Source organism: Salvia hispanica, chromosome 1 (assembly GCF_029641045.1).
Source record: "Salvia hispanica isolate PSC_SH4W2 chromosome 1, Shi_PSC_v1, whole genome shotgun sequence".
NCBI classification, from domain to species: domain Eukaryota; kingdom Viridiplantae; phylum Streptophyta; class Magnoliopsida; order Lamiales; family Lamiaceae; genus Salvia; species Salvia hispanica.
This window is the reverse complement of record NC_142692.1, coordinates 16,324,394-16,339,912: the sequence shown is the minus strand read 5'-3', so window position 1 is coordinate 16,339,912 and position 15,519 is coordinate 16,324,394. Positions and strand designations below refer to the sequence as shown.

General features: G+C 34.6%; 1 long non-coding RNA gene, 1 other non-coding gene and 1 pseudogene across 2 annotated transcripts; 1 reads left to right on the top strand and 2 right to left on the bottom strand.

Moving 5' to 3' along the window:
- Positions 1-818: 818 nt before the first annotated feature.
- LOC148933335 (uncharacterized) lies at positions 819-1,603 on the bottom strand. Its single transcript, XR_016137410.1, has 2 exons — positions 1,516-1,603; positions 819-985 (listed from the first exon to the last, which is right to left on the bottom strand). It is a non-coding gene; the product is annotated as an uncharacterized LOC148933335 (long non-coding RNA).
- Positions 1,604-2,082: 479 nt separating this feature from the next.
- Positions 2,083-2,155, bottom strand: TRNAA-AGC (transfer RNA alanine (anticodon AGC)). Its single transcript has one exon. It is a non-coding gene; the product is annotated as a tRNA-Ala (tRNA).
- An 829-nt stretch (positions 2,156-2,984) lies between these two features.
- On the top strand, positions 2,985-3,780 carry LOC125223352 (major allergen Pru ar 1 pseudogene; annotated as a pseudogene).
- Positions 3,781-15,519: the final 11,739 nt, after the last annotated feature.

The window sequence follows — 15,519 nt, the reverse complement described above, 5'->3', positions numbered from 1 at the left end:
TGGGTTTGGCCACCTCTACAATATGCTATGCCACAACCGTTTCTAATATGGCGATAGGTATTTAATGGAATAACTTAGATTAATAAATAATCATTTTACGTTATCCATAAATAACCACCTCACACATGCACTGCAACCGATTTCAACTACCATCGGTTTCTAATTTTAATTAGTTTACAAACTATAATTAGCATTCTCACAATTCCACTGTCACATACATGCATACTAACATATGTGTATATCAATTCCATAAGTCACATATATGCACATTAAGTGCTAATGCATTTCACAGTACACATATATATAAATACACATATAAATATTCACATGTAGAATTCATACATATGTATACATGAATCCTTTCGTATACATATTTATACATTTATACGTTTATAATTAGAGGTAAGAGAAGAGGAGGTAAGAGAAGAGGGTTATCAATATATTCAATTCTAATTATATAATTGAAACCAATCCATCATGGTATCATCTTTTATATTAGAATTCTTTGAATTTAGTATAAACTTGATCCTTATAATTAAATCAATAGATATATAGGTAACATAAAAATATAAATATTCTTAAGGACGGAGGGAGTATCTTTTATTTAGGAATCATATGTTTATGTAATATTTATCTTAATCGAGTCATTAGTTAGTACTAGACTACTAGTAGTATTCTATATGTTCATTGAGAGATACTCCAAGTAAACATATTTCATAAACTTTGCTTAATAGTTTTAAAATTTTGTTTCAGACTTGGAACTCCTAAAATGGCATGGATAGAGTAGTAGTATAAAACATTTAAATAACTAGTAGGTATATGATTAATCAAGTACATTAATTATGTGGAGGATTTGCACACAGCTGGATTACAATCCCTGTGGTTGGACTAGTGACGTTAATGCACTTAAGCCCGCAATGTGGGTCCCAACAGTCTAAATCCACGTCGCACGACCATAACCCACATGGTATATATTCCATTGTTCCTGAAATACATTAAATTCCAAATGTCACCATCGCATCGAGTTACTATATGCAGCAATTCACATGAATACTAGTCGATTTATTCTCTAGTAGAAAATTATACTGAAATTATAGTTTGTCTATAGAGGTATGCTAAATATATTACTTACTATTCCAAAAATATGTGCATCTCTTTAGATTGAAAAATAAGGCACATTAATAATCAATTAATTTTTTAATTTTCGATTTTTGGACATACCCATTTTCGGTTCTGCAATTAGTGATGCCAATTAAAAAGATGCGTGGAAATTGTGCTAAAATTTTCCATCAAAATTATAGTTGCCATATCATAAAAGAATCCGTTTTAGATATGAAAGAAAAGTTAATAATATTGGTATTAATCCGCCAAAAACGAAACTATTAGATTAAATTAATAAAGAAACGAATTATACTTTGCTCTAGAATACACAACATGAATTCGTTGACATATATAACTCGGTTTCGATATGAATAAAACATATTAGTTGACAATCAACGTAGAAATATGACTTACCAGACGCAGTCAGAAAATACAAAGCTAAAAAAATTAAGATTCCAACACCGGTGTTCCCCATGTTTAAGAAATATGATCGATAAGTTATGGTTGGTTTGTATTGGGGATATGTTTATTAATTCCACAATCATGTATATGGTGCTATACAGACGGTTGAGAAGTGTAATAATCATTGATCTTTTGTGCTGATCATATAATATACATGGAGTTATAACTTTTTGACACGCTCATTTATTTAAGAATTGAATAATAGTTAAGTTGATGTTCGACAAATGTTTCAAAAAATGGACAACTGAGTGAGTCAACACACAATTGGTTCATGATTTGATCGGTTGGACCGATTCGATTAAGAACTAGTCTGGACCACTAATTTTAAAATTTGAAGGATGCAGATAGAGTAAAAAGTTATTAGCCCGGACATATTTTCATGTGGTATCGTTCTATGCCTTCACGATTGTAAATGAAGCAATGTCTATATTCCTATAGATTTTCCCTACTATGAATCATGGATGTTACAAACTTACAGTAATCTTATGAAGATACCATAGTAAAATGAAATAAATAAGTTGGAGATGCGGGGTATCGATCCCCGTACCTCTCGCATGCTAAGCGAGCGCTCTACCATCTGAGCTACATCCCCAATTTACAACCCGCAGACTTAGGTTCATATTTTATTTAATTTAATCAGTGCAGAATATATTTCTTTTTAGGTGAAATGAACAAAATTCATTAGGCCTATATATTAAACTTAGTTGGGACCTTTCACCTTAAAATGTTGATGGACTTATTTAATTAAATAAGTTGGGTCCATTATAGAGTAATTAATGTTAAATAATTTCATAGTTTCCTTTTCGTGTAGTAAATAAATAAGATGACTTGTCAAGATTGTTGTGCAAATTAGCTCTTTAGAGATGAGAGGAGAGCATTTAGGAAAATATTAGAGATAAAATGGTATTAACACCGTGGCCTCCTACGTGAGAATTGTTCTTCAGTTTTCATTTCGTCTTTCAATCTCTTATAAATACGAGTTCTTCTTTCTTAAATTACAAAGTTCTTTTAATTGAGTTGGAATCCAGTATTTACTCTTACAGAAACTCTCTCAGAGGATCCTTTTTAATGTATTGAGTTTTAAAATAAGAGAGAGAGGGGAATTAACACAAAAGTGACAAAACTACATGCATAGAGACAAATAAGTAAAGGAGGGGAATTAATTATCAATAGAGCAACTCTTCAATCATGAAAGATAATGTTCGACATATAGTTCTAGCATCAAAATAATTGGCCCATGAATTGAGTGGATTAGCAGAATTATTAAAAACTCTAAGCCTCTTGCACGATAACCTCTACGATTGTCTTAAATCTTGATATACACATTAATATAGACATTAACTAAAATAAAATATAGAGAAATAGAAAGATACAAGCATCATTTTCATACTAAAAAAAGAAAAAAGAGTCCACGAAGAAGCCATAACTGGTAATTAATGGACGCCATGTCTTGCACATACAAAAATCATTGAATAAACAAGAGAAGCTTCTTTTTCACACTATATAAGGCCACATTCCCATCACAATTCATACAAACAAACCTTCATAGCTTCATTTTCCATTATTTAGCTCTATTTCAAGCTTAAAAACCAAAACCATGGTTGCCATCACTTATGATATGGAGGTCACTTCCTCAGTCCCAGCTGCAAAGATGTTCAAAGCCATGGTGCTCGACGCTGACACTCTCATTCCCAAGATCATGCCTCAGGCCATCAAGAACGTGGAGATCGTGGAAGGAGATGGTGGCGTTGGCACCGTGAAGATCATTCATTTCGGTGAAGGGAGCCAGTATAAGAGCGCTAAGCACCGTGTGGAGGCTATTGACAAGGAGAACTTGACACACACCTACAGCATCATCGATGGCGATGCTCTTGTAGGTGTCCTCGAATCCATCACTTATCATATCAAGATCGTCCCAACGGAGGACGGAGGATGCATCTGCAAGAACAGAAGCATTTACAACACCAAAGACGAGGTCGAGATTGATGAGGAGAAGATAAAGGAAGGGAAAGAGAAGGCCATGGCTATGTTCAAGGCCATTGAGGCATATGTTCAAGCCAATCCTGATGCCTAAGTGTCAACTGCAATTTTCCCTCATTTGTTTTATTCCCTTTTAATGCTGAAGTTTGTGTTTGTTCAATTTTTTTTGTTCTGTTTTTGTAATGTTTTTATTTTCTTGAATTTCAAGTTAATGAATTTGATTTTTATGATGCAGAATTGCAAGTTTGCAATAGAAAGTGATAATATCTCTCCATGTCATATTCTTCTGAAAAACAAAATAGCAGATTGGTAGTTAATGTACATGAAATCAACTATTGTTAGATAAGAAAATCGAGTGGCGGCTGCTACCATGCTTACGCTGCTGCAAGAGAGCGGCCATCAACGTAGACAGTGACATTGTTACGCCACTCAGAATCAATACATAACTCGGGACAACCTTTAATTTCTAACCAAACTAATTTAGTCAGGGGATTTAGTGCATCCACAGAGGGTAGATGACTCAGTTTTGTTGCAGCTATAGAGTGACAACCTTGTTAGAGATGAGAGGTTCCAAAACCATTCAGGCAATTCTACCAATCCTATGTTCTCTAACCTTAACCAATCAAGAGCACTGAGATGTTGAATTGATTGAGGTATCCACTCCACTTTTGCATTCCCTTCAAATTTAAGTGAGAAAGTGAGTTGCAACATCCTTCCAATAACACATCAACAGTACGTTTGATGGAAACACTCTTCTCTTCTGACCACTCCACACTCACATCTATCTTTTACTCCTTCAAGCTGCCTAAACCCGAACTCTCAAAACCAGGACTACTAGCCATAAAATTTGGAACACCAATTGTCATTTCAGCGAGACGAGGTGATGATTTGGACAGACAGTTGATTAGCTCCGGTAGATTATTTAAGCTTCTTAACCCCCTCAATTCAAGATATTCGACTGAGGGCGCCCACGACTCTAGCATTTCACGTGGAAATTCCTTCAGCTCTCCGCACCCTGAAACCCACAGCCTCAAACTAGTGAGGATTCCCTGTGACTGTACACTTGGATTCCCGATCGACTTCAGATTTGGACAATCCCTAATATATAATTGCTCTAGAGAATTGAGGGTGTCCAGTCCATCCGGCAACTCTCTCAACAGAGGGCATTCGTATATCATCAAGTTCGAGAGATTGCGACGCCGCCGTACTTTGTTTTCTATGCTATTTTGTCTTCCTTCTAAATATATTGCTTCCTTCATGACTTAATTAGTGTAAATGTTAACAGAAGTAGTTAATTAGCCATTTTAAACCACATTATTTGCAACAGAGAAATATAAGCCTACAATTGTTTTACTCCATTAACATATACCAAAAGAGTTGCACTACCAGTGCTGCAGCGCTCTCGGCACTGCACAGCTTTCCACCACCGCCGCCCTCTACTGCCCAACCGTCGCTGTCCATCACTGCTGCCCTCTACCACCGCTGCCCAATCGGGATTGGATGTCGAGTCCGGTTTCCGTATACCCGAAATCATTTTCGGATCGGGTATAAAGTATTAGTTTTTGGGATATTCGGGATCAGATACTCAAAATTTTCTGATTGGGTATCCTCGGGTACCCAATTTGCCGAGAGATTTCGAAAAAATGTTTCAATTAGCAAACCTTTTCGAAATTTAGGGACCTTTTGGAATATGAGATCGTGGCATGCGAATTTTTTCGGAATAAAGGATTTTCTAATTTTTATCCATTTCCTCTTTCTTTTTCTTAATATCTCTCTCATAATATTTATGACTTGACCAAATTACCCTTTAATATTTTCACAACAATTTTACTCCAATTCTACTAATTTTGCAAATCACTATGATGTAAAGTAATGATCAATTGATTTGTGTTTCATAATAATTGGAGCTTCCATATTCTATTTGGCAATGATCGTCGTCGTGTTCTCCTTCACGTTGTTCCTCCTCCTCTACGCCAAGTTCTGCCACCGCCTCCACCACCATTCTCCTCTCCCTATCCACTTCGAAAATAGCCCTCCCCTTCTTCCGCTTCAACTCCCTCCTCGACCTCAAATGCGCCGTTTGTCTTGCCAAATTCGACGAGCCGACGTCCTTCGCCTCATCCCCAAATGCAACCACACCTTCCACATCGGCTGCATCTACTAGTGGCTCGAGAAGAACTTCACCTGCTCCTTCTGCCGCAGCCACGTCACCACCGACAACCTCTCCGCCAGTCTCCGGTTTTGACACAATCCGTCGCCGGCGCCGGATTCCGATCTCGAGCTCTAGGTAGAGAAAGAGAGGAGAGCTGTCGTGGATCGTCCAGATTCTGCATTGGCGGAAGCGAGGAGGCGCCGATGCCAGAGAGCATGCCGCAACTGCACATACCGAATGATAGGGACCTGATATTCTATTTTATTATGGAATGGAGCTGATATTATCTCTGTATATTTATTTAGTTTATTTATGTTTTAGTATTATTTACTCCATCCGTCCCGCTTAAAATGACACGTTTTCCTTTTTAGTTTGTCCCAACTAAGATGACACATTTCCTTTTGTGGAAACTTTCTCTCTCCAATTAATACACTCAACCACTTTTTCCCACCTCTATTAAAATATTCACCTTTCTTTCTCTCTCTATTTTAATACTTCCCCCCACCTTTTCTCTCTTCAATTAAACACATTGACCAATTGCTCCTAAAACCCCGTGCCGGCTAAAGAATGTGTCATCTTAGCCGGGACGGAGGGAGTAGTTGTTATGATTTTATTTACTTTCCATAGTGGTTAGGATTTGATTTGCTTTTGATTTACTTTCCTAGTTTATAGGAGATCTTTTTGTACCACTGATGCACTTTTTATTAGCACTAAAAATACCTGCAAATATACATGGTAGATCTAGTATAGCTAAAGGTTAGTACCGGGATATCGAATACGGAGAATAGAATCACAGATTGGCTACCTTCTACTAAGCTTCTTTCACTATTTGGAAGAACAAGCATTTTTTGAAAACTTTTTGAAAACAAGGATTTTTTGAAAACTTTTTGAAAATAAGAACACTGAAAGCGATAAACAACTAATTGCAACAAATTATAGAGATAAAAATAAAAGAGATAAGAGAATTCCAGGGATGTGCGTTCACAGTTATGGTTATACAAGTTCCAACTACAATACCCTAGCACAGTTTATACTTCGATAGAACGAGTCACACAAGTTATGCCCATGCGGTACAAGCGTAGATTACTAACACTAAGGTTGTCAAGCCTAGATTCGTAACTCCTAAAAGCTCCTAAGATCCTTGAAAAGATCTCACTCTCAATTAACAGTGCCGTTTTAAGGGAAGCTAATTGTAGTGTCTATTAAGTGGATCTAACTCGCCAACCTCCTTACGATTATCTAGCGAGTTATATTAAATCTTCATCGAATGTGTCACTCAAGCATAAAGTATTACGGAACAACTTAAGGAAAAAATGAAGTGAAAAGAAAATGGATATTAAATAGAAAAATGAATTGTATAACCAAAGTCGTTACTAACACATCCCTAGAATCCTATGAGTTTAGTTAGACATGATAGAATAAGCTAAAAACATAGAATGAAGGGAAAACAAAGTGAACATAAGAACTAAAGCAATAAAACTCAAAGGTTGAATCCTTGTAGCCTTAATTTTCTCTTGATCCCGTCTTCAACCTCTTGCACAATGAAAAACTCTCTCAATTTTATGCTCTAGAATTATGAGGCAAAAAGAAGATCCTAATGAAGAGATTTGATGGGGTATTTATAGGGGAAAAGTCGAGCCCTATGAGAATAAGGTAAAAGGTGGCTAAATTTGGTAAATTTTGGAGAGAAAGTAGGTCAAATCGTGCGCTGCATTTTCGCAGCGGACCGCTGCACCATGGCCAGCGGTCACTGTGCGTTGTCTGTAGCTTCTGCCCTTTTGGATAGCGGTCACTGCACGATGTTGTAGTGGTCGCTGCAAATATTCCAGTAACTTCGGGAGCTTCTCGAGCGGTCGCTGCACGCTCCACAACGGTCGCTAGGCGTCTTCTGATTTTTAGCACAACTTTCTCCGGAATGGACCGCTATAGATGTAGCGGTCGCTACGTATGTTGCAGCGGACCGCTGGACGACATGATCGCTCCAGATTTCTAACTTCGACTTTTACTGTCTTTTTAGGCTCAAATATGCAAAAATCTCACAAAACGTGTCAAAATACCAAAATAGAGAAAATATGCAAAATATGAACATCAATTGTGATTTAGACATTAAAAACAGACCAAATAAATGCCTTAAAACAGTGTCAAAATCCGAGCGTATCAACCACACATATTATAAATATGTGTGGAGTCTTTTATTATTATTAAGTAGAATGTAAAATTATACTCCCTCCGTCCCAAGATAAGTGACTCATATTCCTTTTTGGGACGTCCCAAGATAAGTGACTCATTTTCTTTTTTGGTACTCTCTCTTCTCTCTACTTTATTAACTCTCTTACTTTATTCACTTTACACTTTACTAACAAAACCTCATTTCCTTAAATCCTGTGCCAAAAAGTTTGTGGTCACTTATCTTGGGACGAAGGGAGTATTAATAATCTCGTTCTCTCCTTCGGTTCTCCCTCTTGGAGAAACCGCCAGTTCTCTACAAATGTCACGCTATTTTCCTCTTCTTCAATATTTTCTTATTTAATTTCTTCCATAGGAATTAACCTCACGTTAATTCCTATCAAATTGGTGCTTTCATTAGGTTATCATCCTCTTATTGATTTCTACCACCATGTCCGTCTTGCTGTCAAACTCTCCTCCTCGGTTTTCTGGTGTTAACCCAGTGAGGTGGATTTTGGATATTCAGGAATATTTTGACTATCACTTGTTTTCTGATGCTAATCGTCTATTTTTTGTGAGTTTTTTTTTTACCACCCAGCATCCGTATGGCTCCACGAGTATCGATGCTCGAATCCTGATTGCTCATGGCAAGAATTTATGGATGCTGTTTATCATAATTTTGTTGAGGATGCCATTTACTTTGCCGAGACGAATAAACTTCTCAACAAAATTACGGAGGCAATTGCATATTTAGCCAAAAAGGAGGCCACATCTGATTCTATCATCGAGCCTGTCACAAAAAACAATATGAGCCAACAACAAATGTAAAGTCTGATCCCTTCATCGAAGAGATGATAAAAAAATGATGATGAATCGTCTTAAAAGCTAGATGAGCCAATGGATTTGGTGGAAACCAAATTTCCTCCAAAATCCCATAGCCTAAAAATCAATGTTGTCATCATTGGTTATGTCAATGAAGTCGCGGAAGAGATCTCGTGCCAAAGATAGTTTCTCCATCACTCGTTGCGATCCCAAAAGATACAATTTTGTTTGCAGACGAAGATCCAAACAAAGACAACGCCAACGAGATGGAAGATTATTTTTCTGACTTCCACCTTGAGGGCAAGGTGGTTTTCATCGATGTGGGAGTTGATAGGGACCTGATATTCTATTTTATTCCGGAAAAGAGCTGATATTCACTCCGTATATTTATTTAGTTTAATTATGTTTTAGTATTATTTAGTTGTTATGATTTTATTTACTTTCCATAGTGGTTAGGATTTGATTTGCCTTCCTAGTTTATAGGTAATCTTTGTGTACCACACATATTTATAATATGTGTGGAGTCTTTTATTATTATTAAGCAGAATGAAGAATTAAATTATTAATCTCGTTCTCTCCTTCGGTTCTCCTTCTTGTAGAAACCGTCAGTTCTCTACAAAAGTCACGTTATTTTCCCCTTCTTCAGTATTTTCTTAAATAAATTCTTCCATAGGAATTAACCTCACGTTAATTCCTATCACCGAACCACAAGATCTTGGTACTGAAGAGCCGGTGAGGAGGAGGATAGGAAATTTGGGTTTGAATCGGGCTCGCAGAATCCCAACGAGAAGAGACCCATGTCGGAAATCGTGGTTCATCTAAGATTCCATGATCATAGGAATGAAGATTCTTGGATTGAAGAAATGAATGTGACGAGGGAGAGAAAGAGAAGGGTATTTCCGGTTGCGGAAAAAAGTGCAGTAGTAATGGTGATTAATTGATTTTAGTATCAAAAGATTGGGTGAAAATAGGATCGGAGTGAATAAATAAAAAATTTTGTGAAAATGTTAATGGTATTTTGGTCAATTCATCAATATTATGAGATAAATAAAAATAAAGAAGAAGATAAAATAAATAAAAATTAGAAAATCCCTTATTCGGAAAAATTTGCATGCCACGATCTCATATTCCGAAACGTCAACGAATTTAATCCTAAATTTCGAAAGGCTTGCGAATTGAGACCATTTTTTACGAAATCTCTCCAATTTGATAGGCTTGTTTGGTAATGAGTTGAAAACGTAAATAATATTATTAATTAAAAGATGTAGTAGAAACCAAAACAATGTTATTTCAAAGCACTTAAAAAAATCCTAGGGCTTCAAAAGGTAAAAAAATGAAAACTAGAATATTACAATTAAAATTAAACCAAAGAAACTGTAAATTATCTTTTCTCCCTCTAGACGATGTCATATGGCCAAAATCAATCGTTCATCTCCACTGACTAATTTTTAAGCTCGATTCTCAAGCACCGTGCGAATTTCTAAGCGTCGTGCGAATTTCTAAACACCGTGCGAATTTCTAGTCATTCCGATACCAAAATATTTTTGACGCGTTTTCGGCGTCGCTGACGTCTACTACTAGGACTGCATCACTATGCACCCCGAAACACCTTTATGTATCCTTCTCCAAGTAATAGTACGTAATCTTCTCCTAATTCACTATATTTTTTCCTCTTCTTGAATATTTTCTTAAATAATTTCTTCCATAGGAATTAACCTCACGTTAATTCCTATCACTGAACCACAAGATCTTGGTACTGAAGAGCCGGTGAGGAGGAGGATAGGAAATTTGGGTTTGAATCGGGCTCGCAGAATCCCGACGAGAAGAGACCCATGTCGGAAATCGTGGTTCATCTAAGATTCCATGATCAGAGGAACGGAGATTCTTGGATTGAAGAAATGAATGTGACGGGGGAGAGAAAGAGAAGGGTGCTTCCGGTTGCGGAAAAAAATGTAGTAGTAATGGTGATTAATTGATTTTTGTATCAAAAGATTGGGTGAAAATAGGATTGGAGTAAATAAATAAAAAAATTTGTGAAAATGTTAATGGTAATTTGGTCAATTCATCAATATTATGAAATAAATAAAAATAAAGAAGAAGAGAAAATAAATAAAAATTAGAAAATCCCTTATTCAGAAAAATTCGCATGCCACGATCTCATATTCCGAAAGGTCAACGAATTTATTCCTAAATTTTGAAGAGTTGAGACCATTTTTCTGCAATCTCTCCAATTTGACAGGCTTGTTTGGTAATGAGTTGAAAACCTAAATAATATTATTAATTAAAAAATGTAGTAGAAACAAAAACAATGCTATTTCAAAGCGTTTAAAAAAATCATAGGGCCTCAAAAGGTAATAAAATGAAAACTAGAAAATTATAATTAAAATTAAACCAAAGAAACTGTAAATTATCTTTTTGCCCTCTAAATGATGTCATATGGCCAAAATCAATCGTTCTTCTCCGCTGACGAATTTTTAAACTTGATTCTCAAGCACAGTGCGAATTTCTAAACACCGTGCGAATTTCTAGTCATTCCGATACCAAAATGTTTTTGACGCGTTTTCGGCGTCGCAGACATCTACTACTAGAACTACGTCACTATGCACCCTGAAACACCTTTATGTATCCGTTTCCAAGTAATAGTACATAATCTTCTCCTAATTCACTATATTTTTTTCTTTTTTCACAATAAATTATTTAATTGAAATAATAATATTTCATATTTTTGCAGTGGCAATATGGGATCCAAAACTACATGCTTGACCCGTATAACGGAGTCTTTGGTATCAGGATTGTAATAGCATGAGTATATAATAGTTACTAGAATAGTTGGGAAAAGGAAACTTGAACTATAGATCCAGAGAGACTTACGAGTACTTTGCTAAAGATTCTACTTACCTAAGGATTGTAAGTATATTCAATATTTTTTGGATTTTTAATTTCAATTCAATTTTCTTTGTAGAAGTTAATTATGATCTCACATTTCCTTTTGGTTTGTGGCAGAAATGTTTTTTCCGGCAATTCTTCCGGTCTGTGACAAAGGATCACTACTTCACTCTGCGCCAGGTTAGATTTTTATTTATTTGCCGTCTGAATTTCTTTTCGTGATTGTGTAATAATTAATAAATGCATATGATTTACCTAAATTTGATCGTGGCGGGCAAGAAATGACTTCTTCAATTTTCGAAAGCATATGCAACAATCGTTGGAAGATGATTTCAAAGCTATCGTTGGCATTTTAAAATATGTACTCAATTTCCATTTTAATTTTTCCCTACAATAATATTTTATTTATTTGTGAACAGTCCAATCATGTATATGTTGGTGGTCATATTCCATTTTGATAATATACTCGGTAAGTTCAATACATCATCAGTATTTATAATTTAAATGATCATTACTTATATTTAATTTATCTATTTATTTGCAAGTATATAGTAATAGTATATCATTAGCATTTATTGCTAATCAAATTTATTGTTATAGGATGACATGTTTTATATGGTTGTGGTTTCCATTTCTACCTCTGCTCGTGGGTATATTAGTTATTTTCTCAAGAGAAATTTTCTATTTTTGGAATAGAAATGATGACAAGTACTAATATTATACTAGTATTATGTTTATAATCATGTAGGCAATGCTACTTGTGGGAGCAAAACTGGAAATAATAGTGGCAAAAATGGCTCCAGCTCATCTCGATTCTTCTTCATACAACAATCTCTTCTGGTTCAAATGTCCCAAGCTTGTCTTGACTCTTCTGTTTCATTCTCTTTATGGTAAATATAGATTGAACTTTCTTAGTTAATGGCTTCAGCTCATCTCGACTCTTCTTCATACAACAATCTCTTTATATTTTGAATTATGTGATGCAGTTCCATACATTTTGTGTTAGAATGACTTGAAATTCGCTCGGTTTGCAAATCGAGCTGAGAAGGCATACCATAAATATAAGGCTAAACCCAAATAATTAATAATTAATGTATGTTAATTTGCATTGCGTCTATGAAAGAATAACTTGAAATTTACACGGTGACTTGCATGATGACTTGAAATTCGCACGATGACTTTGAAATTTGCACGGTACCATATGTACAAACAAAACTTTTAGATGTGGACTACAATAGTATTCGTTTTAAGCTAACGTAGTACTCCCTCCGTCCCTAAAATATAGACAACATTTGAAACAGCTCGAGTTAATGAACAATTGGTAAAGTAAGAAAGATATAAAGAAAAAATGATTGAAGTATTGCTAGTGAAGAATAAGATTTCCTTATCAGATAGAAAAAAAAATTCTTAAATAGGATTGGTCTATTTTTACAAATGGCAATTATAATATATTTTTAAGGGATATTTGAATATTTTTTGGCTGAAAAAAATAATAAGAAGTCCATTAATTTGACTGTATGAATACTATGAAGCAGTTAGGCGTGGATATTCAGATTTTAGATTTAATTTTGCTAAATTCAAATCGAACTAAAGATATGAAATTTGAGACTATAAATTCAAACAGGTTCAAGTTATCCATTAGTTTAACACTTGAAATTCTGTAAATTAATATGAACTGAATCGAACAAATTTAATTTGTTTTCTGAAAAGTCAAAAATAAAAATTTAGTTATGGAGCATATATACTCCCTCCATTCTCGGTTCACTTTTACCATAAATGGTAATAGAGTCTCACATTTCACTAGCTCATTCCATGCACGTTTCATTTAAAATTAATATATACAAGTGAGACCATTGTTCTACTTACTTTTTCCATCCACTTTTCTTAACATTTCTTAAAACCCGTGCCGCTAAGATATGAGATTCCTAATGGCGGACAGAGGGAGTATTTACGGAGGGAGTATTAAACAAATACTCCCTCCGTCCGACTTTAGGAGTCCCGAATTACTATTTTTGGATGTCCCACTCTAGAAGTCCCGGTTGGAATATTACATAAATGGTAATAGGCCACACATTCCACTAACTTTTTTTTACTCACATTTTATTATAAAACTATTTTATAACAGTAAGACTCACATTCCTTTATATTTTTTCACCAACTTTCTTTTACATTTTTTAAAACTCGTGACGAACTCCAATGGGACTCCTAAAGTGGGACGAAAAGAGTAATATTTAAATAAAATAATATTTCAATAAAGTAGTATTTATTTAAATATGATTTTAAATAAAGTGTTGTAAAAATAGTTTGAAATTTTAATTTTTTTTAGAAAAATCATTCTAAACCAAAAATGCGAACAAAATTTTATAACATTAGTTTGATTTGATTATGGATTTTTTGCTCACCCTAATAAAATGAATATTAAAAATAAGATCTTCTATTTATGATAAAATTTTATATAATATGAGATGGTAATTTTATAAACATTTATCAAGATTAATTCAATTTCACGATCCATCTCAAATATATTTCAAATCGATATATTTTTTAAAACAATAAATCTTTAATAATACTTTTAAGAAAACAAGAAAACTTCAAGCTCGTGGCATTTCAAAAAAAATATAATCATAAACCACATGTTCACATACTTCTATCAAATTATTGGAAAATGGGAAAAGAAAACAGTAAAATACGCAAATGGTCTCTAAACTATAAAAATATTATGAGTAGTTCCTGGACTAAAATGTAATCACATTTATGATATTTTTTTACTGTTCATCATTAAAGATATTTTTAGACTTTCCTATCTAGATACCGGATATAATTCTCTTTATCTCTCTCTAGCATTAGATATGATATATTCTTATATTTTGAGTGTCAAAACTAATACTTTCCTCTTTCACTTTTTCAATCCATTTATTTCAGATTCTTAATTTTAATTTTGATTGTAATTTTATTATTTATTTAATATTAAAAGTTAAATTTTATAAATTTAATTATTAAAATAAGTTGTAGCTAACTTTAATTTTGATTGTATATTTATATTTTTATAAATATAAAAAAGTAAAAATTTTTAATCAACCCTAAATTTTTTATTTGTCATTAATCTCAAATTTTTAATTTTAATATTAAAAAAACAATCGAGCCGTAATCAAAATTAAATTTAGCTACAAGTTATTTGACATTTAAATTTATAATTTATTTTTTATAATTAATATATTTAAGTCATTTACGAACTTGATGATATACGAATGCCCTCTGTTGAGAGAGTTGCCGGATGGACTGGACACCCTCAATTCTCTAGAGCAATTATATATTAGGGATTGTCCAAATCTGAAGTCGATCGGGAATCCAAGTGTACAGTCACAGGGAATCCTCACTAGTTTGAGGCTGTGGGTTTCAGGGTGCGGAGAGCTGAAGGAATTTCCACGTGAAATGCTAGAGTCGTGGGCGCCCTCAGTCGAATATCTTGAATTGAGGGGGTTAAGAAGCTTAAATAATCTACCGGAGCTAATCAACTGTCTGTCCAAATCATCACCTCGTCTCGCTGAAATGACAATTGGTGTTCCAAATTTTATGGCTAGTAGTCCTGGTTTTGAGAGTTCGGGTTTAGGCAGCTTGAAGGAGTAAAAGATAGATGTGAGTGTGGAGTGGTCAGAAGAGAAGAGTGTTTCCATCAAACGTACTGTTGATGTGTTATTGGAAGGATGTTGCAACTCACTTTCTCACTTAAATTTGAAGGGAATGCAAAAGTGGAGTGGATACCTCAATCAATTCAACATCTCAGTGCTCTTGATTGGTTAAGGTTAGAGAACATAGGATTGGTAGAATTGCCTGAATGGTTTTGGAACCTCTCATCTCTAACAAGGTTGTCACTCTATAGCTGCAACAAAACTGAGTCATCTACCCTCTGTGGATGCACTAAATCCCCTGACTAAATTAGTTTGGTTAGA